This window comes from Equus asinus, unplaced genomic scaffold, assembly GCF_041296235.1.
Source record: "Equus asinus isolate D_3611 breed Donkey unplaced genomic scaffold, EquAss-T2T_v2 contig_3, whole genome shotgun sequence".
NCBI classification, from domain to species: domain Eukaryota; kingdom Metazoa; phylum Chordata; class Mammalia; order Perissodactyla; family Equidae; genus Equus; species Equus asinus.
In genome coordinates this window covers 35,017-60,316 of record NW_027224960.1, presented here as the reverse complement: position 1 = coordinate 60,316, position 25,300 = coordinate 35,017, and the positions used below count along the sequence as shown (strand labels likewise).

Sequence of the window (25,300 nt, the reverse complement as noted above, 5' to 3'; positions counted from 1 at the left end):
TAGGCTCTCTTCACTTTTCTTTATTCTTTTTTCTTTTTTCTTCTCTAACTGAGTAATTTCATATGACCTGGTTTCAACTTATTGATTCTTCTGCTTGATCAAGTCTGCTATTGAACCCCTCTGTGAATTTTTCATTTTAGTTATTTGTATTCTTCAGCTCCAGAATTTCTGTTTGGTCCTTTTTTATAGTTTCCATCTCTTTAATATTCTCATTTTGTTTGTGCATCATTTTCCTGATTTCATTTAGCTGTCTATTGGTGTTCTCTTGTAGATCATTGAGCTTCCTTAAAACTATTATTTTCAAGTGTTTGTCAGGTATTTGTTCATAGGTCACCATTTCTTTGGAGTTGGTTTCTGGAGATTTAGTTTGTTTCTTTGATTGCATCGTGTTTCTCTGTTTCTTTGTGTGCCTTTTGATTTTTTTGCTGACTTTTATGCATTTGAAAAATAGCCACCTCTTCCAGTCTTTGTGGGCTGCTTCATACAGGGGAAGACCTTCATCAGTCAGCCCAGTTATAGACTGTGGGCCCTCTGAAAGCTTTTGGGCAGATGTGACTCTCTAGGCTTGTGTATGTGATTTGCCAATTAGAGAGGTTTGCCAGTTTCTTTTTCAGGAGCTCATAATCTCTTGCTCCCTCTAATATCTGTCTGTAGTACTGCAGCTTCTTTGGTGCTGCAGCAGGAAGCCACCCCACTCTCCTTTGTTCTCATTGGCCCCCAGGCATCCAAATTACGTCAGCTCCCATCAGCACCCCAAATCAGGTGAGATAGAAACCAGTCCCAATGGCAGCCCTCCAAAACGCTGGCACATAAGACACACGCTCTGCTCTCCTCCCTCCCTCCCTCCCGAGGATGAAGCTTCGAGTTGGGCACCTACTCCTGATGGTGCTGAGCCACGCTAGGCTCTGTCTGGTGCCAGACCATGCCAGTTCCATCAGCAGTTCGGGTCAAGTGAGACAGAAACCAGTCCTTCAGGCAGCTCTCCAAAAAGACGGAACTGTGACTGAATTTTCCTCTCTTTTCTTTCCCCTGCTCCTCACGATGGAGGAGCTGTAAGCAGGGGTGAGCTGTGCTGGCTTGGGGGAGAGGTGGTCGCAGGGAAAATGAAAGGGCTCTTCTGCCTAGTTTCAGGGTGGAAGTTGTTAGCTTTGCCCTTACCCAGGGGACTGCAACTTCTTACCTGGCTTCTGAAGTTCTCACAAAGATACTTTGGTCCATGTATTGCTGTTACGACAGTGTCTCTGTCAGGGAAAAAGAGCCGGGACTTTGTATTCCTCCGTCTTGCTGATGTCTCCCTCAGAATGTTGCTTAACTCTTATGACCTGAGTTTCAGTGTCATGATGAAAGATTGTGAAGGAACAATGATGAAAGTTAGCAATGGAAACTTGCGAGAATGTTAAAAAGCAATAAGATGGTCAGACAACACTAAAATCTGAAAAGTCAAGTCAGGACCAGAGAAGACAAAATACAGTATTGTTCATAGGAAACATTTTCTTGAGAGCCTAGCAGAATCATGTTCAGGAAACTTATTGAGAGCCTGCCATTCATACTCAAATATTTAACTACCTTCTACTGTGTGCTGATCACTGGTCTAGGCACCGAAAGGCACTGCCTTTGTGGGACTCATGTTGTAGCTGGAAAACAAATAACTCATACTTTTAATATGAGCTGATCACAATGTAAGGGTGAAAAAGATATGGTCCCTAACCTTAAACAAATTTAGTCCACTGACTATACAGAGGGGTAAGCAAATATCTGCAATACCATGTGACTTAGGCGGTCGTAGAGTAAGCATAATTGTTGAAGATCTGTGAATAAAGGGAGGCTGAAGACAGCTGCATCGAGAAAGAGGTACCTGAGTTGGCCTTGATTAGGGAACTCTCATATTCATAAAAAGTCTATTCCAAAATCCTCAAAAGTCAAAGGAAAGGTATTGGCGCTGGCCCCATGGCCAAGTGGTTAAGTTCGCATGTTCTGCTTTGGTGGCGTGGGGTTCACTGGTTCAGATCCTGAGCGTGGACCTACCACCGCTCATCAAGCCATGCTGTAGCAGTGTCTCACATAGAAGAGCTAGAATGACCTACAACTAAGATATACACCTATGTACTGGAGCTTTGGGGAGAAAAAAAATAAAGAGGAAGATTGGTAACATGTTAACTCAGGGCCAGTCTTCCTCACCAAAAAAAAAGCATAAAAAAAAGAAAGGAAAGATGTTGTTAGGAACACAAGGAGCACAGCTGCGTGTGATTACAGTCATTAGACCCAGTGTTAGAAGCTACAGTGGGGCAATGAGAGACAGTTTTACCAAAGACCTTATGTGAACACAAGCAGAAACTAGGGCAGGGTTTTAAAAAATCTTTAAGGGTAATTTTTACCATCCATTATAATTGGATTTCTAATAATCATTCACATTTTTAAGTACAAATGTAACAAATATTGTACATGCCAAGTCCTTCCTCCTCACAACATCCCTGAGGTAGGTGCTATGCCTACCTTCATTTTACAGACGTGAAACAGGTTTGGTCAGCTGTGTAACTTATTCACTTAGCTGGTGAGGGAAAGATGTGGGACTTACCTGCATCTTTCTGACTCCACAGTCTGTTCTTAACCACTGTGACTGTTACGGATACACTTAGCTCCAAGAACGAAAAACCTGAAAAGTGACTAAAGTTTATTTTTCTCACATAAGAAGTCCAGAGGAGTTAGTTTAGGGATTTTGTCTTAAGCCTGTCTTCAAGGAACTAGGTTCCTTTTCTTCCCTATTGTCCTTAGTGTGTGCCTCTGACCTCAGACCAAGTCACAAAATGGCTGCTAGGTCCCAAGGCACCATATCCACGTTCCAGGACCGCCCCCCCCCAAAAAGGAAGGAGCAAAAGCCAAAGGCCTTTCTATCCAAGAAGAAAGGCCTCCTCAGAAACTCCAGCCCACATTTCATTGGCCAACCCTAGCAGCAAAGGAAGCTGGCAATTTGAGAGTTTTGTTTTCAGCCCCTTGACACAAATAATCCACATCAATCTACAAATCAAAATTGGGGTGAATTTATTATGAGTCAGGTCTGAGGACTAGCCTGGGGCCTTCCTCCCCCAAGGAAGGAAGGGCACCAAAGAAGTGGGGTGTACCGAGTGGTTATACACAGTCTTGGAACAAAGAGCATCCATCATATATGGCAGGAATATCCCTTTTACAATTATCGCGAGATGCTTTGCTGGCCCAGCAGGTCAGAGGTCAGTAGGTCAGTGGTCACAAGGTGGGTGGTCACACGGTGAGCACAGCAGGTCCATAATTAATCCTTAGTTTAGGGAGAGATGCATATTAAAGGAAATGCCGATGTCGGGGGAAGCTACCTCCTTATCTTTAAGGGCATTGTTCTTATCTTTGGGACATTGTAAGCGTTTAAAGCAGATGTACAATGCATGCTCAACAGACCTTTCTGGAAAAACAAGGTCAGGTCAAATTAGTTTCAAACCAAATGGCTTCCTCATATCCTCCAATATAGCCTACTGCTTGTCATTTATTTATCACCCTTACAGTGTAGGAGGCAGGTGAAAGTGAGTTGGGTGGGTGCTGAGTGAAGCCACTTAAACAGCACGTGCACAAACAACCTACACACTCACTCTGCTCAGTTACCTGCCTGAGAAAGTTGGAGTTACGAAGCCTAGTGTAGAGGGCTCACGTGACCCAGTCCTTTCTTTTCCTTCTTGTGTATCTGTTCTCTTCAGCCAGACTTGGCTTTTTGCTCTTACCCAGCATGTTCTTTCCTTGAAGCCTCCACACTCCCACTGAGGCTCAACCTGCTCCCTGACGCCACCGCCAGTGCAGTCAGGACGCCTGCATTCCGCCACTAAGCGTGTATTAGTGTTAGAAGAGACGGCGCGTCACAAGAGAACCACAACCATACCTTCAACGCGAGAGAACGTGTGCTGCCCTCTCAGCAATCATGTCAAGGGCCAGGAGAGAAGGCTCTAGTATCTTCAGTGACCTGGGCTCCTTCTGTTTCGCGGCTCTGCCGTCTTCCACATGCGACTTCTGCCTCATTCCATCTTGAACACCGCAGAACGGCACGTAGTAGACACAAACGACAGGGACTGAGAGGGGTCAAAGCCAAGGGAGTGGTTTCCAGTCCTGAGCATGCTGCGGGGGCTTTTTCCGCTTTTCACCGTTTACTCGGAGTTAGCAGTTCGACCTGAGCTCCACTAGACGGCAGCACGTACACACATTGAGTATACCAATGTGCGAATCCTTAAAAACTCAAGGAAACAGAACCAGCAAACTCGGAAGAAACCTGAACTACACATCCCAGCATTCATCATTAAGCGCCTGACTTGTCTGCACGAAGGTCGGTCTCCGTTTGCCGCTCGCGCAGTGACCTGGAGGACGCCATCCACCTGCTGCTACTCTAAAGTAAGATTTCCTGGTATTTTTTCAATGAAACTTTAAATGGACTGGGAAAAGGAGATGTTTAATTTTTAGATGTTGCTTTGCTCTGCACGTTACTTATTTCAGGAAATCTTAGCAGTTAGATCAGGATAAGGATGCATTTGGAAGTCTGGTATCTTAAGTTTTTCAAAATAACCAAAGAAGAGAGGATTTTTCAGTGTTTTAAGTGAACATTTTTCTTCCGGGCTCACGAAGACAGAATTCCTGAAAATGCTCTGTCTCTGATAATGAAAAATTAACACTTTGATTCCAGTGTTTACAGTAAGAAAGCCATCAAGTTTGCTTTTCATATTGGATTTTACCATTTCAGTCTATGTTTGCAACTCATTTTCCCAAAAACTCTGTTTTAGCGTGGCAGTGCAGTTGACCTAACAGTAAACCTTCGGCTCCAAACTCCGGGCCCAGAAAGGCGGGGAGGCCGCCCGGAGCCCGGCGCCCAGAGCCGCGGGGCGCACGGGCTCAAGTCACAGCGTTTGATCCGCACGCTCAGGACTGGGGGTGGGTAAAGGTTCCTGGAGTCTCTCATTCCTAAAGTACATACTGAAAATATCTCAACTCTCCCCAAGTTTAAAGTGAGTATGAACCTCTCGTGTAAGAAGGGGGAAAACCGGTGAAAATTTCGTTGCCTCAGAGTGGCTGGGCTTCTTGGTGGCTGGCGAGGGCGGCCGCGGTCGGAGCGCCTCGGGCAGCGGCGAGCTGGTCCCGGAGTCGGGCGCCGGCAGCTCGGGGCAGCGCTGGGAGCAGAGGGAGCGAGCGCCCGGGCAGGGGCGGGGACGGCGGGGCACCCCCTGGAACGCCCGCCGCCTGTCCGCGCGTGGACGCCGCGGGCCCCGGGCGGCCGAGGGCTGGACGGCAGGCGTCCGGGCGACACGAGGCCCGCTGGGCCGGCTGGTGGGAGGCCCGGGTGCGACGCCGGCTGGGACGCGGGAAGGAGCGCGCGGGACCGGGCCGCACCTCGGGCCTTCGCCCCGCGCCCCGCCTCCCCCGGCGCGCCCGCCCCCGCCTGCCTGACGCCCCCCGCCCCGCCCCACTGGCGCGCCCGCCCCCGCCTGCCTGACACCCCCCCCCCCGGCGCGTCCGCCCACGCCTTCCTGACGCCCCCCCCGCCCCCGGCCCTCCCGCCCCCGCTTGCCTGACGCCTGCCCGCGTGAGCGCCCCCGGCGGGCGGAGCCGCGCGTGGCTGAGGAGGACGGAGTGGGGCTCGGGAGGAAAGGGCTTCGGGGCCCAGGCCGGAGAAGCCGCCTGCGCCTTCTCGGGCGCGGTGTGTGTGCGCGCGTGCTGCTTGAGTGCGTTCGCTCAACGCCCTCCCAGCTCGCTTCCCTGCCTTTCCCATCCTGAGGGGGGAAGACGGCGCCCCCACACGCCGGCCCCCGCGGCTGCTAGGGCTGGCGGGTGAAACGTGGGCCGGGGTTCTGAGCAGGCCTTCCTTCTTGGGTAGAAAGACCTTTGGCTTTTGCTCCTTCCCTTGGTGTTTTTTGACGCGGATGCGGATATGGTGCCTTGGGACATAGCAGCCATGTTGTGACTTGGCGCGAGGTCAGAGGCACACGTTGAGAACAGCAGGATGGGGGAGAGAGCCTGGCTCCTTGAAGACCACCTCATTTGATCATCGTTTGACTCCTCGCCACCCCGACCTCAGCACTAGCCGTTCCGCGCGCCCTGCAGTCGGCACTGATCAGACCTGATGCACGCCACCTTTCCCCCGGTCACAGTGTCTCAGTCCTGCCTGTCAGAAGTGACTGACTGTGGCTGTTAAAGCGTTAACTCCCGCCGGCTTAAGCTTGAGAAGAGGATCGGCAGCGTTATGGGGAGGCCTGCGTTTCGTCTGTCTCTCTCACCTGGACCAGGCCACATCAGTTTCCTCATCTGTAAAATGGGGGTATTGGACATGATTTGATTTTCCGGTTCTTTTGTTCAGTGACTTTCTGAGGCCGATGGTGAAATCTTTCCAAGGGACAAGGAAAAACCACAGATGAGAGCCAGCCCTGATGGCTTAGTGGTTAAAGTTTGGTGCACTCCACTTCAGCCTCCTGGTTCAATGTTAGCTTAGGGCGAATCTTCCCCTGCAAAAATAAGAATATAAATAAACAAACTAGAAATGATTGATGGTGCAAACCCAACGGAAGTTTACAGGACAGAAAGCAGGAAGGACATGCCCAGTGGCATAGCAGTGCGTGCGGGCACAGCGGGGAGGATGGGGAGGGGAGGACTCCACCCCTTCTGGATCAGCATTGGGTTCTCAAAAAACCGAAAGGTGGGTCAAGTCCAATGTCTGTCTCTTACTGAGTATCAGTTGAGTGGGCTGTGCCAAATGGTTTTGATGTACAAAGCTAGGTATCTAGAGTGGGCGCTCTTGGAGAATTCTCATGGTGGGAATATTTGTGCTGAGGTGCCATCTTCAGGTTCTTAAAGGAGTACATTGAACCATTCATTCTAGATGTTACTGCATAGGACCATGTCTACAGTGCATGCCATTAAATACACGTGTCTGTAGATTAAACCGCAGGTTCCGTTATGGGTCGACTTGATGGGAAGGTCATCGTCCTGACAGCTGCTGCTCAGGGGATCGGCCGGGCCACTGCCATAGTAAGTTACTATCTCTGTTTGCTTCCTGCCTTTGGAGGTGTTGAATCACGTGGACAGATCCCATGGCTGTTTAATTCTGCTCTACTTCTTTTTTTTATTGGCTTTTGTGCTTCTGTTGTCTTAAGTTACAAAAATAAAAGTTGCTACTCTTGATCCCAGGCAGATGAAGCAAGGCTTACCTCACATATTTATTATGTGACGTCTCATAACTTTTGACGCTGAGAACTTATTTCTTTGCCTCAGTTTCTCTGCACTGTAATAAATTTGTTACAGCGGGCCTAAAGGAGTACATAGCCCTCTGAAATCACCTCAGTTCAGACATAGGACTCCAGAGTTCTAAGACTATCAGGTTACCTTTACCTTGTAATTTATAGCAGCTTCTTGCACATTATAGTCCTCACTTGAGCTAATAATGCAGCTTAACTGTAACGGTAGGATTAGTTTGATATTTGTGAAAACACTAGTATACTCTTAGGAGGAAAAGTGTTGAAATAACCCATTTTTCTCATTATTTGGGGTTTAGTCACCTGCTCAGAAATGGAATAAAGGCTGTCAAATCATAGAATAGTAGTATTTTGAGAGGTGTTAATAACAGAATCCTAGTTTTTTAAAAACACTATTGTATTTGATGTTACTAAAAGGGACAAAGTCAGATGACAAGCACAATGTATGTCATGTTGTACTAATTAATGATAAAAATAACAATGGGAAGGGCTAAGTGAGACTAGATAGTTTGAAATTCCACCCATGTATAAGGAAAACAATGAAAATAAGATAAAGGGAGAAAAGGCTAAAGGATTTTCTATTCATGAGAGCAGCTTAACCAAGTAAACAAAGGATTCATTTGTGTGTTGTCTTCCAGGCTTTTGCAAGAGAAGGTGCCAAAGTCATAGCCACAGATATCAATGAGTCCAAACTTCAAGAACTGGAAAAGTACCCGGGTAAGCAACTCAGCAGCTTGAACTTGGGATTCAGAGTCCATAAGGTATTATAAAAAACAGTACTCGTCTGCTGAAAGAAAATTACTTGGCTGGTCAGCTCCACCGGCCATCTTCTTAGAGCCTGATTCTTTGATATCAAATCTATATTCTGTGAACCTACAGACAAAAATCTGTATACTTAAATATATAAAAGTTGTATACTTAAAATTTTTTTTATCCAGCATGTTGAAGGATTCAGTACCTAATTACAAAGTTGTATGTGAAATTTAACAGTTGTTGCGTTAACTTTTAATGACAACTTTCACTTCTGTGCCCTACTCAGCACAGTGCTGTCCAGTAGGAAAATGATGTGAACCACGTGTGTGATTTAAATTTCCTGTGGCTACATTTAAAAAGTAAAAAGAAACAGATGAAAATTAATTTTAGCAATGTATTTTATTTAACTAAATATATCTAAAATACCATTTTAACATACTCAATATAAAAAAAATTTATGGAATATTTTACATTCTTTTTTCATACTAAATCTTTTAAATTCACGTGTGTTGTACACTTACAGCGCATTTCAGTTCTGACTAGCTGCATTTCAAGTGCTTAGTAGCCACATGTGCCTGGTGGCTACCATATTGGAGACAGCTCAGCCCTAAAGTCACATATGATCAGAAACCCTAAGAGATTATGCAAATTATTTCGCTGTGTATCACCCCTTACTGCACCACACTGAACTCAACTCCAGCATCAAAGGACTTCAACTAGAGTTCCTCTGAAAGAAATCAGAACAGACAGCTCATTTGAAAGTTAATTCTTCCAGCAAAATAGAACAGGTTATATAATCAAATGCAAATTAGCACATTGAATTCATGAACGGAATTAGACTATGCTATTTTAATTATTGGATTGTTTATTTATTATTGGAAAATTATTTAATTTTAATAATAGGGAATTTTAACTCCAAGTCAGAAAAACGCTGTTGTACTGAAAAAGTATTGAAAAAGTACTAAGGGAAGAAAGTCCTCCCAAAACTTTCTCCCCTTTCTCTCCTTTTCTATGTTTATAATCTTTTCTTTCTATATCTATAAAAGAATAATAAACCATATTTTTTTTAAAAACATTAAAATAGTGACTTTCTTTTATTAGAGAATGTTTGGGGTTTTTTAGTAACTATTACAGTGTGTCTCTGAGATCCAATGCTGGATCTCTCATGTCTAGCTTTCAAGTGTTTCATCCCTTCTCCTGGCCCCTCATTTCTTCTCCTTGCAATTTAGTGCAGAAATAAGTGATTATACCCTTGACTGACAAAGTTGTTTCCAATAAATAATGGAATTGACATGAAGGTAAAGTGCACAAATGGAAGCAGTCTCCTGTCTCACTGCCCTGCCCTTCCCTACCCCTCACTCAGATAGGATTCAGTGTTCCTGGGGCAGTGACTCACCTCTGGGGAAAGAGCAAGCCTGCGCTCTGTTATTACTGCTGGCTCACTGAGAAGCATCTAATATAGATCATACTTCACTGTAAAGTCTTTTCTCAGAAAAGGCCTTTAGTATTCAATTTAGAGAGTGAAGAGAAAGGGAGGGAAAGAGAGGTGTGTTATTGGGAGTTCAGGATGGGGAGGATTTTAAGATTTTTATTAATGAGATTCTTAAGATTCTTAAGACCCTACCAATGGTCAACAATCCTATGAAGGCAAAATGGACAGATACTGTAATCTTTGTACTTCAAAGCAGCTACATCTACAAGACTAAACATTTTTTATGGGTATAAGTAAATAATTTCCCTTGTTTTATGTTTCAGGTATTCAGACTCGAGTCCTGGATGTCACAAAAAAAAAAACAAATTGATGAGTTTGCCAATGAAATTGAGAGAGTTGACATTCTCTTTAATGTTGCTGGGTAATTCATAACTTTTTAATTTCATTCTCCTCACAGAAAGTTTTCTATGTCTTTTATTAAAAGAAATTTGATAATATGGCCAAATTATTCTTTGTGAACCCTAATATATTCCTTAGGAAATAAAGCTGGATTTTGGACAGAATTTTTGTTACAAGTAAGATTCAGCAAGTAAAACAGCCATAGAAGTTGACATGTGCTTGGGGCCTAAAGGCACTTAAGGATACTCAAGACAACTGCTACCAATCCAACGCTGTTGATCTACCTAAGGCTGGGGACAGGCTCACACCAGTGGACTTGTCACTGATGTTCCACTAAGACTTATAAAATAAAATTAAAAACTGTTTTCCAGGAGTGTCTTTAAGGCAAAGTATATCTGCCAAAAACTGAGTACTCAGTTTATTGAAATGCGAATGTTCCCCATTTGTTGGCACAACATTCTGGCAAGTTCTTTCTACCTCCCAAGCGCAGCATTTCTTATTAGGACAATTAATCCCAGCAAAAGAAGTTTCACTCTGTTGCTTTATATACAGCACAAAGAGAATGGCTTAATTGAACTTGATAGAGTAGTACCAAACTTGCTGAACCATGCTTGAAGGATGAGAGACTGGAGCTGGAGCAGCCCCATGTGGAGCAGCTAGTGCTTGTGCTCACTCTCCCTTTTCAGGCATGACAGTAGAGATGAGGACAGTTGAGGCTTACGCAGGACTAAGTAGATAGAGTCTGATGTTCCACTTTTCTTGTGTGGTGTTAACGTTTATACTGTGGCATTGATAGAAAAATCCTAGAGCCTTCTTATGTATTTTTATGATTCTTCCTAATCATGTTTCAGTATGAAAAAAGTCTGTCTATTCATAGTTTATCATGTGTTACAATGTATGGAAATTAAAGCAACAATTTATGATTATCTATTTTATAAATAATCTGCTCATCTTTCATAGAAGAATATATTCAGAACCATGAAAAAATCAACTAGCAAAATTATTTTTTGAGCATCTATTAAATTTTCAGCAAAGTAAGGGATATAGAAATATAGCATGTGGTTCTTGCTGTCATTTGATTGAACTGGAAGTACAGTGGTACATGGGAATCACAACTGACAATATTTTATAAGTAATTACATAATTTTGGTCCAGGGGACAGTGAAATCAATTAGGACCCCATTGTTATAAAGCTTCCTTGAGGAAATGTGACTTGGAAAATAGCAAAGGCTATTTTGAGGGTTTTCTTTTGTTCTGCTTTGTTTACTCAGTATGTCAGAACTGTACAGTAGCGATATTACTTTGCTGCCCTGAGATGGTGAAATACTTGTTTTCCCTGCAACTTTGATTTCCCTTGAGAATGATAAGTTCTTGCCACCTGAGGGCACTGCTGCTCTTGAAATCAGAGTCCACTGGGGCAAGTGTCCTCAGTTGTTTGTAATGGCGTTGATATTTCCTGTGCATTTGGTATAGAGCTTCTTATGTTTGGGGGCTCCAGACACTTGCCGCCTTCTTTTAAAAGAAGGATCTTGTTTTCAAATAATGAATTTTTTACCTTAAGTTGTTGAGACACTTACTTACCTAATGTACCAAGTGATACTATGTTTGAATTGTTAAAAGTCTTGGTTAGGGAAGGGACAATGGTCTAAGTCAATAAATGAAAATAAAAATGAAAAGGAAGTGGAATAGAAATCGTTTTTAATGATAATTTTTCCCCATTGTTTAATTACTCTTCCAGTTTTGTTCATCATGGAACCTGGTGACTTTTATTGTGATATTATTTCACACTTACGTAAGCATTACAAGACTAGTACAAAGAACTCCTGTTTACCCTTTATCTAGAGTTCCATTGTTAACATTTTGTCCCAACTACTTAATTAGTTGCATTTTCTCTTCTTATATTCATTTTTTTTCTGAACCATTTGAGAGTGAGTTGCAGACATCATGCTCCCTTTCCCCTGAATTCTTCAGTATTTCGGAAGGACAAGAATATTCTTTTATGCAAATAACAAATCAGAAACTTTAAATATGTATAATACTCTTATCTAATGCAAAATCCATATTCAGAGTTTCCACTTGCCCTGATGTCTTTTAATTTGGAACAGTTCTTCTGCCTCTCATTGTCTTTCTTAACTTTGATATTTTTGAGGAGCACAGGCCAGTTATGTTTTTATAAGGTCCCTCAGTTTGGGTCTGTGTGATGCCTCCTTATGATTAGATTAAGGTTATGCATTTTTGGTAGAAATACAACAGAAGTGATACTGTGTTCTTTTTAGTGCATCTTGATAGGAGACACATGATGTCAATTGATCCCAAGACTAGTGATGATAATTTCGATCGCTTGGTTAAAGTGGTATCCACCAGATTTTTCTATGTAAAGTTAATTATTCCCCATTTTTAACCACTAAATAATTTGTGGGGAGATACTGAGACTGTGTAAATATCTTATTCCTTAATAAACTTTCACTTACTAGTTTTAGCATTAATTTATTACTATGACTTTTAAAAAATGTGGTGATTGATTTCATTTATTTTACGCTTACTGGCATTTACAAAGATGCATTTGAAGAACAACATTTTTAAAAGTTATTTTATCGTGGAGAAACGATGGTGTAAAACAGTAATAGGTCTCAAATTTGAAAATAAATTGCTATGATGAAACAAATGAGAATGTGGAGTCATAAAATATAATAGAAAATAGGGGTGCATGGGATTCTTGGGATTGCTGATTTCAGGTTCTTAGGATAGATACCCAGTAGTGGCATAGCTGGGTCATAGGGTATTTCTATTTTTAACTTTTTGAGAAATCTCCATACTGTTTTCCATAGTGGCTGCACTAGTTTGCATTCTCACCAACAGTGTATGAGGGTTCCCTTTTCTCCACAACCTCTCCAACATTTGTCACTTTTTGTGGTTTTGGATCAGCAATCCTAAGAATCCCATGCACCCCTATGTTCATCGCAGCATTATTTACAATAGCCAAGACATGGAACCAACCTAAATGCCCAGAAACTGACGACTGGATAAAGAAGATATGGTATATATACACAATGGAATACTACTCAGCCATAAAAAAGGACCAAATTGTTCCATTCGCATCAACATGGATGGACCTTGAGGGTATTATGGTAAGCAAAATAAGCCAGACAGAGAAAGACGAACTCTATATGACCCCACTTATAGGTGGAAGTTAACATATAGACAAGGAAAACTGATCGGTGGTTACCAGGGAAAAGGGGGGGTGGGGGGAGGGCACACAGGGTGAAGTGGTGTACTCACATCATTACTAACGATAATGTACAACTGAAATCTCACAAGGTTGTAATCTATCATAATCTTAATAAGAAAAATCATAGAAAAAATATAATAGAAAATAATACAAAGCCAACATATGGATAGGTCTATGGAAATTGTGTTAAAAGCCTGCCAATTCCAGATTTGTTCTATTTCTTGTAATTTGTTTAAGAACAGTTTGCAGAAAAATAACCCATGTGTAACAATTTGCTGCTTTTCCCATTTTTGACCTTTGGTTCCCGACCTTTCTCTAGAATAAAAAATACGGATTGTGGGGGAGATTTGTAGGGGAAAGAAAAAGAGACCCAACTGCTGAGCCTTTAATGAATTTTTATTTACCCTGCAGTCGTTAAAAACAATATAGACACATTAAATAAAAGAGAACTCTCCAAAAATCTTGTTAAAGCAGGATTTCTCAGCAGGATCACTGTTAATGTATTGGGCCAGATGATTGTTTGTCGTGGGGGCACTCTTGGGTGCGTCGTAAGATGTTTAGCAGTATCCTTCGCCCCTTCCCCACTATATGCCAGTGATGACCCCATCCGCTGTTGTGATCTCCCAAATAGTCTCCAGACATTGTCACATGTACCCTGGGGGCAAAATTGCCCCCAGAGAGAGCTGCTGTCCTCCAGCGGTGTTTTGCTCCAGCTCCCGTGGTGCTTTAAAATTCCTTGGACATGTGCATGTATAATGTTCACATAGTTAGAAATAGTTTTGATTAAATTTGAGAATCAGTATTTTCACTTAAAAATGTAGTTTACGTAGTTATTTTTTCCATCTTTTTTATTGTGGTAAAAATATACGTAGCATAAAATTTACCATTTTAACCATTTTTAAGTGTACAGTTCAGTGTCTTTAAGTAAATTCATAGTATTGTGTAACCATCGCCACAGTCTATTTGCAGAACTTTTTCATCATCCCAAAGAGAACCTGTGTATCCATTAAACAGTAATTCCCCGTTCCTGTTCTCTCTATCCTCTGTTAATTTCTGTTCTGATTTCTGTTTCTTTCAGTTGTTTTTAATCCATTTAGCTATAGCGTAATTTACTCTATTATTCTCTGTGACAATGGCTTCATTCATTCTTATAAGGCGTTTTAAAAGGTTATTTCTTTAGTTTATATTCCTAAGAGAGGGATTAGTGAATCAAAGGTTATGACGTTTATGATTCTTCTGTAATTTACCAATTGCTTTCTAAAGGGTTTATACTTATTTACACTGTTAGCATAATGTGTGAGAGTACCCATTTCACTGTACCTTCATTGGGCATTATATTTTCAGTTGTTGGGTGTAAAATGGTACCTTGCTATAAAGAGGTTAAAGGTAGTTCAACACATTTTACTAATTGCATCTTTTGTGAGAATTGTTCTATTCTTTGTCCTTGATGTCCTTGTCTATTCCTTTGATGACAAAATTTTTTAAAATGTATTTGATATCTTAATAGAAATAGATGTTAGTTTTTCATCATATTTCTGGGGGTATTTTTCTTGGCTTGTTTTCCTTTTTATTTAAATTGTTACGGTCTTGAAACTTACAAATATAACTTGGCTTGGCTTAGGTCTTTCACCATAACAGATTATAGTTGGCAGGGATGGGGAATAGCATTCTGTGAAAATCAGAAGTAATTTTTATGTGACTGGAAATGTTCTTTTAACATGTTCATAGTCATGTCTAAGAATATACTGTTTATACTGTTTTACCTTTTTTTTTTTGAGGAAGATTAGCCCTGAGCTAACATCTGCTGCCAATCGTCCTCTTTTTGCTGAGGAAGACTGGCCCTGAGCTCACATCCGTGCCCTTCTTCCTCTACTTTATATGTGGGACGCCTGCCACAGCATGGCTTGACAAGCGGTGCCATGTCTGCAGCCAGGATCTGAACCCGTGAACCCCGGGCCCCCAAAGAGGAACGTGCAAACGTAACTGCTGCACCACCGGTCTGGCTCCTGTTTGCTTTATCTTTAATAATTTAAGTGGATTTTTCTAACTTTTGTTTTATTTCTAGTGTTGTATTTGAATTTGCTATTCCTTTCTCTAAAAGAGAGCTCTGCAAGTTTTTATGTAATAACGATTTTAGAAGTGAAATTTTCATGGTTTTGAATCTTGTAATGGTATGGCTAGTCTTTTGCTTTCTAAGAACTGGCTAAGACCATATGCGTAGATACATTTATTTCCTCTTATTTACTGTATTTCTGTTTTTCAAGAAAAGTACCTGAGGACAGGATTTTTCCTCCATGTGGACGCTAGACATATTTAATGATATCCTTCTAAGGAAGCAAGGGTATGGTTCATATTTCCTTAGTTTTGAGTAGTGTGGCCTAGTTGTGATCCAGTTATAAAAGAGTGAGGAGTTCAAAACATTTCCTTTTATTCATAAATTTGTTTCATCGAAGTTATTGTTAAAGCCAACATTTATTTGTGTAACGATAGATAATAAATCTTTGTTATTTGTTGCATGTGCTTTTCTAAAAATTAGGAAACATGGTAGGGGGAGGAAGTCTGTCTTTACTCTTGGGCCAGATCTCTGTGAGGATTATTGAGTCTCTTGCTTTTGAAAAGATAATTAGTTAACAATGATAAACAGTGGAATGATGGGCAAAGTAGATTTATTATATGACACAGCTCCCGTTCAGCGATGATAGCTAGCTTGATTTACACTTAGACTTAAATAGTTGGTGAAGGAATGAAATAACTTTGAAACTTTGGGTGATATAAAGTAAGTCAAGGTATTATCAGGTTATGGGTAGTGTTTTTAATAGAATGAAATATTGAAAAAGCACTGGAGTAATACCATGCTTTCTGTAACTTAGTTCTGGGTCTTCTATTACTTGTGTGTCCCTAGGTCTCAATTCTTTCTTTCTTTCTTTTTTATTTGTGTGAGGAAGATTGGCCCTGAGCTGACATCTGTTGCCAATCTTCCTCCTTTTGCTTGAGGAAGATTGTTGCTGAGCTAACATCTGTTCCAACCTTCCTCTATGTTATGTGGGATGCTGCCACAATGTGGCTTGATGAGCAGTGTGTAGGTCTACACCCAGGATCCAAACTGGGGAAACCCGTGCTGCCAAAGCGAGTGTGTGAACTTAACCACTTGGAAAGTCAAATATAAAGTTGGATTGATGATCCCTTTCAGAAGCAAATTTAATAGCTGGGACGTTATCTTAACAGTCATCTAGTAAAGTTCTCTCATTTTACAAGTGAGGAAATTGAGCTCTACTGAGGTTGCAGTTTGCTTAAGGTCATAACTCTAAGTAGTAATTAGGACTAGAACCAAGATTATTTGACTCCCAGATCAGGGTTCTTGGTGCAGTACTATGCTTTTAATAGCCCATTAGGATTTTTTGTATGTATTTTATAACAATGAAGAATGTAGAATATTTTTCTGTAAGTCATGTCAGAACTCTTGTTCAAGAAACCAAAGGACACTTGTTATGTCTTAAAGTAATTTTTACAGTTTTGTGTCATTGCTACAGTCTCAAGGAAGTAAATTAGCTACAATTCTATTGTTGTGACAGTGGATTATTTAGAATCTTCTTGATTCCTTGTGTTTTTGTTCATATGCTTCAGAGTTGTTTCCTTACTATTTAAATTAAGATAAGGTGATTATTTACTGAAATCACTACAACATAACTCAGAAGCTAAGGGAACTTTCTAGGAGTGTGCAATTAGTGACATAGTTGTTTTCGATCAGAAAAGTTTCCTTTTCTAATCTCAAAGTAGTTTGTATGTGTTCTTTGTTCTGATGTACAGTTTCTACTTTGGATTTGCATGCTCCATAGTTTTGACTCTGTTTTAAGTTCCATAACCAGTTTAACAGTATGACCTTTAGAGGTCAGAATAAATTCCATTTGCTAGGTAGAAAGGTCTTGATGCCTACCTATAGCAGGAGGAAGTCTGGAATAGGAGAAAAAAAGTGTGAGTAAACCAATTCTAGTCTTCTATAAAATTTGAGTAATTTAAACTAATCTTTCTGCTGTGAAAAAATATTCCTTATTTGACCTTTCCATCGTATGTCTTATATTAGAACTTGGAATTCCATTTCGTTATTACCTATGTGATTTTATTATGGTGAAAAATGTGGAATAAGTTAGAAGTTGGCCAAAGAACAGTTACCCTTCCCTTACATTCTTTGATCAGAGTGGGGAAAGTCCAGAAGCTTGGATCAGATTTATGGAACTCATGTCAAGTCCTGGTAACTCTCTTACTACTTTCCTAAATGCACACTATAATAATAGATCAAGAAATATGGAGGTACCCAGAAGATTTAGAACTTAATTGTCCATAAAAACAAGGATCAGTATCTTTCTACAAGATTATCGTTTAATGGGGAGCCAGGATTAGTTACACCTTTAATACTATAAATAGTTGAAACAGCTTATTTTATCTGCAAAGTAAAAAACATCCAACTATACAAATAAGATAAGGATTGTTTTAACCATTCAGCTTATTCAGCAAATACTTATTAAATGGCTGTTTATTTACTAGGGGATACAGTCGTGACGTCCATACTATCCTGTGGCTCTAGAGAGCTGTTTCTTTCTAGTGTCATATGTATTTGTGGAATTTTTATGTAATCAAGTAGAATATGTTTAATTATAGCTGTGTTTGATTTGCTGTAAATTCAGGACATTGGACTCACTTGTTTAAAGCCCCCATCTAATTACAACATTGCTAAGAATTGTTTTTCCTGAGTACTTTCTTTTTTTTCTTTTTTTCCTGAGTACTTTAAAAATCTCTCCCCATTTTTTACTTGCTATATTAAATGAAAGCAAACCTCTACTTCTTAAGTACTTTGTAATTCAGATCTGGCTAAGGTATGATTTGGGAGTTATCAACTACATTTAGATTCTGGCTCCACAATTTATTTACATTGTGACTTCGGGCAAGTTACCTAACCTCCCTGTGCCTCAGTTTTCTCATCCGTACAATGGAGATAATAATAGTACCTATCTTATAGGGTAGTTCTGAGGATTACCTGAGATAATGCGTGTTAAGCACTTAGAACAGTGCTTAACCCAGTAAATGTTACCTATGGCGGTTGAATCTTCTCTAGGAACACCCAGTGAGGTGTAAGGGCAGGGGACGCTTGAAATGAATGACTTGTATGTTTTTATGTCATGAATTCACAAATAAGCATTAATCCATGTTTAACTGAATATAATCAGAAGTGTGTGAGTTTAAATTCTAGATTTCCTTACTTATATAAATGCTTATCTATACAAATTTGAGTACCTACTGTTTATAGGCCACTTATTCTAGGGTATAGAACACTGAGCTAGGTGTTAAAATAATATTCTTTATATATTTAACTTTCTTATTCTGGAAAATCACAAGTGTATTCAAAAAGAAGAAAATAGAACCCTGCCAAGTACCTGTCACCAAGCTTCAACAATTACCATCTCATGGTTAGTTGAATTTCATATAGACCCACCCAGGTCCCCCCTCACTGGATTATTTTGAAACAAATTCCAGACATCATATTATTATATTGAATTTTTTTGTTTTTTAAAAAAACTGTGCCGTAGAGTGTTTGCCTAAAATGAACTATTTGCAAAAAGACAAGTTGATTTTTTTTTATTTTCTTTTGGTGCCAATACAAGAAACAGGTAGCATTCTTGATTTCCTTTAAGTGGTAGTATCTTTGGTGTTTGGCGTCCATCATAATTGTAGTTTAGAGGTTATTGTACTCTTCATGTTATTTTTTTAAAGATTTTTTATTTTTTTCCTTTTTCTTCCCAAAGCCCCCCAGTACAGAGTTGTACGTTCTTCGTTGTGAGTCCTTCTAGTTGTGGCATGTGGGATGCTGCCTCAGCGTGGTCTGATGAGCAGTGCCATGTCTGTGCCCAGGATTCGAACCAACGAAACACTGGGCCGCCTGCAGTGGAGCGCGCAAACTTAACCACTCGGCCATGGGGCCAGCCCCTACTCTCATATTATTGAAGTATAAATATTTCAACATTTTATTATGAAAAATTTTCAAACTTACAGCTAGATTGAAAAAATTTTACATATACTTACTGGAGTCTACCTTTAGTATTTTACTGTACTTATTTCATCACATATTTATCTATCTATCCAACTCTCCATTGATGTAACAATCCATCTTGTTTTCTTATTCATTTCAAAGTAAATTGAAGAGATCAGGATAATTGAAGTTTAATTTTTAAAGTTGCCTTTTCAACTAGATTTTATCAGATTTCTTGTTCTGCATAAAATTTGTTGTTGTGAATGATGGTTTATATCTGAAGTTCTGAGTTGTGACAACTCATTGTCTGTGGTTTCAGTGCTTCTCATTTTGAACTTTGCTTTCATACACTGGGAACCTTTCTTAGAGTATTTAGCTTATGTCCCAGTAATTCATATTTAGCCAACACTAAATAGAATGAATAATGAGGGTTTTGCATGTGTGTTTTCACTGGTCTTTTAAAAAACACTATTCTAGGAAGTCCTTGTGTGTCCCAGGGTGATACAGCAAACTAATATGCTATTTTAGGAATCTCCTTTAAATTTTTCCATTTAACGATTATTTTGAGGGCCAAAAGTCGCTGTTTTGGTGTGTAGCTCTTTTTCTTGGATCTTGGTATTCTGTAAAGTGCCTAAATATACTTTGATCTCCACATGACTGTGTAACTTGTGACAGAAAAAGCTGTTCTCCACACCATGAGCTTCTTGAATGCTAATGATAGCCATGTAGTAAATGCTTATTGAGTAAATAAGTAAGGCAAATGTATCAATTCTTATCTTTATTTTGTTTTTTGAAGTTTTCGTTTCCCTTAAAACTTACATGAAGGAAAGAAGGCTACTTTTATTCTCTGTAGAACAAAGTGAAGTAAGTTGTTTATATTCTAAATACTTCGTTAGCATATTTTCAGACTTAAGTTATTGTAAGGTAGAGGTAATGAGAGTTCTAGAACATGCACACTCTGAATTTATTTAATTGTGAAATATTCCAGACAAGAACACAATATAAATACCTTTCCACCTACTACCCAGCCTTATGAAATCTTATGTCACATTTGCTTCAGATTTCTTTTAGAGAAGTAAAACATTACAGGTAGACGTGAGGTCTCATGGATTTTAAAATATTGTCTACATATATGAACATATAATGGACACGTTTTTACGTAGTCATAAACATTATTTAGAATTCTTTTGGTTTCCTAAGTTTAAGTTGCACCCTACAGTACATATTATTTTACAGCTTGCTTTTTTGTTTAGTGTTGTTTTGGGGAGTATGAAGTAGCCTTAGATCAGCACTATCCAAAACAATAGCCACTATCTCTGGCTATTGAGTATTTGAAATGTAGCTAGTGTGAATTGAGATGTGCTGGAAGTGTATTTGCACAATGGGTTAAGACAAAATGAAAAAATTATGTAAAATCTCATTACGAATTCCTTTATATTGTATATTGAAGTGATAATTTGGATATATTGGGTTAAATAAGATATTAAAATTAATTTCACCTGCCTTTTCAATTTCCTTAACTTGGCTTCTAGAAAATTTTACATTATATTTGTGGCTCATGTTTGTGGCTTACATTACATTTCTTTTGGACAACACTAATCTAGATTGCTCACTTTTCATTCCTGTTTAGTATTAAGTTGTATGAGTAAACTGTAATTTATCTACCCTTGGTGGATTTTTGAATCTTTTTCTAATTTGGTGCTATTAAATGTGGTTCCATAAACACTCTTCATCATGTCTCCTTTGAACATATGCTAGCGTTTCTTCAGGAGATCAATTTTACTTAGGTCATAATAGTTTATAACATTGTGAAATTCCAGTTGTACATTATTATTTGTCACTCACCATATATATGTGCCCCTTTAGCCCTTATCCCCACCCCCGAACCTCCTACCCTTAGGTAACCACTAATCTGTTCTCTGTCCATGTATTTATCTTCCACATGAGTGAAATCATACGGTGTTCATCTTTTTCTGTCTGGCTTATTTAGCTTAACATAATATCCTCAAGTTCCATCCATGTTGTTGCAAATGGGAAGGTTTTGTCTTTTGTTATGGCTGAGTAGTATTTCATTGTATATAACTACCACATCATCTTTATTCAATCATCAGTCGATGGGCACTTGAGTTGCTTCCACATCTTGACTATTGTGAATAATGCTGCAAAGAACATAGGGGTTCATGGGTCTATTTAAATTGTTGATTTCAAGTTCTTTGGATAAATACCCAGCAGTGGCATAGCTGGATCATATGGTAGTTTTATTTTTAATTTCTTGAGAAATCTCCATGCTGTTTTCCATAGTGACTGCACCAATTTGCATTCCCACCAGCAGTGTATGAGGGTTCCCTTTTCTCCACACCCTCTCCAACATTTGTTCTTTTTTGTCTTGGTGATTATAGCCATTCTGACAGGTGTAAGGTGATACTTAGTGTAGTTTTGATTTGCATTCTCCTGATGATTAGTGATGTTGAACATCTTTTCGTGTGCCTGTTGGCCATCTGCTTTGGAGAAATGTCTGTTCATATCCTCTGCCCTTTTTTTTTTTTTTTTTGGGTGGCTCAAACAGCAGAAGTTTATTTTCTCATAAGGAGGCTGTAAGTCAGAGATGAAGGTGCCACCAGAATTGGTTTCTGGTGAGACCTCTCTTCTTACCTTGTGGACAGCCACCTTTCCCTGTGTCCTCACATTCCTCTGCCCATTTTTTGATTGGGTTGTTTGTTTTTTTGTTGTTGAATTGTATGAGTTCTTTATATAGTATGGAGATTAACCCCTTGTTGGATATATGACTTGCAAATATTTTCTCCCAGTTGGTGGGTGGGTTGTCTTTTTGTTATGTTCTTGGTTTCCTTGGCCTTGCAGAAGCTCCTTAATCTGATGAAGTCCCATTTGCTTATTTTTTCTTTTGTTTCCCTTGCGAGAGTAGACATGGTATTTGAAAAGGTACTGCTAAGACCGATGTCAAAGAGTATACTGCCTATATTTTCATCTAGGAGTTTTATAGTTTCACGTCTTATCTGCAGGTCTTTAATCTCTTTTGAGTTGATTTTTGTGTATGGCGAGAAAGATAATGGTCTACTTTCATTCTTGTGCATGTAGCTGCCCAGTTTCCCCAGCACCATTTATTGAAGAGACTTTGCTTTCTCCATCGTATGTTCTTAGCTCCTTTGTCGAGGATTAGCTGTCCATAGATGTGTGGTTTTCTTTCTGGCTTTCAGTTCTGTTCCATTGATCTATGTGTCTGTTTGTGTACCAGTACCATGCTGTTTTGATTACCATAGCTTTGTAGTATATTTTGAAGTCAGGGATTGTGATGCCTCCAGCTTCATTCTTTTTTCTCAGGATTGGTTTCACTGTTTGGGGTCTTTGGTTGCCCCATATGAATTTTAGCCTTCTTAGTTCTCTTTCCCTGAAGAATATCATTGGGATTCTGATTGGGATTACATTGGATCTGTAGATTTCTTTAGGTAGTATGGACATTTTAACTATGTTTATCTTCCCAATCCATATGCCTGGAATATTTTTCCGTTTTATAATGTCATTATTGATTTCTTTCAATAATGTCTTATAATTTTCATTGTATAGGTCTTACCTCCTTGGTCAAATTTATTCCTAGATATTTTATTCTTTTTGTTGCACTTGTAAATGGGATTGTATTCTTGAGTTCTCTTTCTGTTAGTTCATTATTAGAGTATAGAAATGCAACTGATTTTTATAAGTTGATTTTGTACCCTGCAGCTTTGCTGTAGTTCTTCATTATTTCTAGTAGTTTTCCAGTGGATTCTTTAGGATTTTCTATATATAAAATCATGTCATCTGTAAACACTGAGAGTTTCACTTCTTCATTGCCAGCTTGGATTGCTTTTATTTCTTTCTCTTGCTTAATTGCTCTTGCCAAAATATCCACTACTGCATTGAATATTAGTGGAGATTGTCTTCTTCCTGTTTGTCTTAGAGGGATGGTTTTCAGTTTTTCCTTGTTGAGTATGATGTTGGCTGTCAGTTTGTCATATATGGCCTTTATTATGTTGAGGCACTTTACTTCTGTACCCATTTTGTTGAGAGTTTTTATCATAAATGGCTGTTGGATCTTGTCAAATGCTTTCTCTGTGTCTGTTGAGATGATCATATAGTTTTTATTCCTCATGTTGTTAATGTGGTTTATCACATTGATTGATTCGCAGATGCTGAAGCATCCGTGCATCCCTGTATAAATCCCATTTGATCATGGTGTATGATGCTTTTAATGTATTGCTGCATTCAGGTTGCCACTGTTTTGTCGAGGACTTTTGCATGTATGTTCATCAGTGATACTGGCCTCTAATTTTCCTTCTTTGTGTTTTCCTCATCTGGCTTTGGGATCAGGGTGACAGTGGCCTTGTAGAATGTGTTAGGAAGTGTTCCATCTTCTTGAATTTTTTGGAAAAGTTTGAGAAGGATAGGCACTGACTCTTCTTTGAATGTTTCCTAGAATTCTCCAGAGCAGCCATTTGGTCCTGGACTTTTGTTTTCTGGGAGGCTTTTGATTACTGTTTTAGTCTCTTTGCTTGTGATTGGTCTATTCAGATCCTCTGTTTCTTCTTGACTTAGTTTTGGGAGGTTGTATGAGTCTAAGAATTTATCCATTTCTTCTAGATTGTCCCATTTGTTGACATACTGTTTTTCACAGTCTTCTCTTATAATCCTTTGCATTTCTGTGGTATTCGTTGTAATTTCTCTTCTTTCATTTCTAATTATATTTACTTGAGCCTTTTTCCTTTTTTCCTTAGTGAGTCTGGCTAAGGGTTTGTGAATTTTGCTTATCTTCTCAAAGAACCAGCTGTTAGTTTCATTGATCTTTTCTACTGTTTATTTGATTTGTTTCATTTTTTTCTGAACTTAGTTTTTATTATTTTCTTCTTTCTGCTGACTTTGGATTTTGTTCTTCATTTTCTCTGTTAGGCATAGTTTAAGATTGCTTATTGGAGATTTTTCTTGTTTCCATGGTGGACCTGGATTGCTGTGAATTTCCCTCTCAGGACCTCTTTTGCTGCATCCCATATGACTTTGTATGATGTGTTTTCATTTTCATTTGTCTCCAGATATTTTTTGATTTTTCCTTTGATTTCTTCAGTGATCCATTGGTTGTTCAGTAGCATGTTGTTTAGTGTCCACATATTCATGACTTGCCCAGCTTTTTTCTTGTAGTTGACTTCTAGTTTCATAGAATACAGTTGAAAAAGATGCTTGATATGATTTCAGTCTTAAGTTCTTGAGGCTTGCCTTGTTTCCCAACATATGGTCCGTCTTTGAGAATGTTCCACGTGTACTTGGGAACAATGTGTATTCTGCAGTTTTTGGATGGAATGTTCTATACATATCTGTTAAGTCCCTCTGCTCTAGTTTTTCATTTATATCCCATGTTTCCTTGGTGACTTTCTGTATGATCTATCCATTGATGTAAGTGGGGTGTTAAGGGCCCCTACTATTATTGTTTTGCTGTTAATATCTCTGTTTAGGTCAGTCAGTAGTTACTTTGTGTACTTTGGTGCTCCTGTGTTAGGTGCATATACTTAAAAGTGTTATATCCTCTTGGTGTAGTGTCCCTTTTATTATTATATACTGCCTGTGTTGTCTCTCATTGCCTTTTTTATCTTGAAGTCTACTTTGTCTGATACAGGTATGGCAAGACCTGCTTTCTTTTGTTTTCCCTTAACTTGGAGTATTGTCTTCCATCCCTTCTAAGCCCGTATTTGTGTTTAGAGCTGAGATGTTTCCTGGAGGCAGCATATTGTTGGGTCTTGTTTTTTTAATCCATCCAGCCACTCTGTGTTTTTTGATTGGAGAATTCACTCCACTTGCATTTATAATGATTATTGACATATGAGGGCTTAATGCTGCCATTTTATCACTTGTTTTCTGGTTGTTCTGTATTTCCCTTGTTTCTCAATCCGGTGTATTTCTGACTGTGAATTAAGTTTGGCGACTCTCTATGAGGGTTTTCTCAGTTTTGTCTTTATTTATCATTTGTGTCTCTGTTCTGAGTTTTTGTTCAGTAGTTATCGTGAGGTTTGTATAAAAGATCTTGTAGATGAAATAGTCCATTTTCTGATAGCCTCTTATTTTCTTAGTCTGAGCAGGTTCCATCTCTTCCTTCTTCCCTGAGTTATTGTTGTCACAACTTAATCCGTTTTGTGAGTTTTGGTTAAAATGAAGTGATTATAGTTATTTTTGATGTTTTC

The 25,300-nt window shown here is 39.4% G+C and overlaps 1 long non-coding RNA gene across 7 annotated transcripts; it reads left to right on the top strand.

The window, feature by feature from the left end:
• Positions 1 to 3,860: 3,860 nt before the first annotated feature.
• LOC139043582 (uncharacterized) lies at positions 3,861 to 20,802 on the top strand. 7 transcript variants are annotated; one of them, XR_011500664.1, is made up of 6 exons: positions 3,861 to 4,401; positions 6,932 to 7,023; positions 7,886 to 7,964; positions 9,756 to 9,853; positions 12,796 to 12,959; positions 14,843 to 16,619. It is a non-coding gene; the product is annotated as an uncharacterized lncRNA (long non-coding RNA). The 7 variants fall into 7 exon arrangements; XR_011500661.1 differs by having other exon boundaries at positions 14,839 to 16,617; XR_011500663.1 differs by having other exon boundaries at positions 12,757 to 12,959; positions 14,843 to 15,575.
• Positions 20,803 to 25,300: the final 4,498 nt, after the last annotated feature.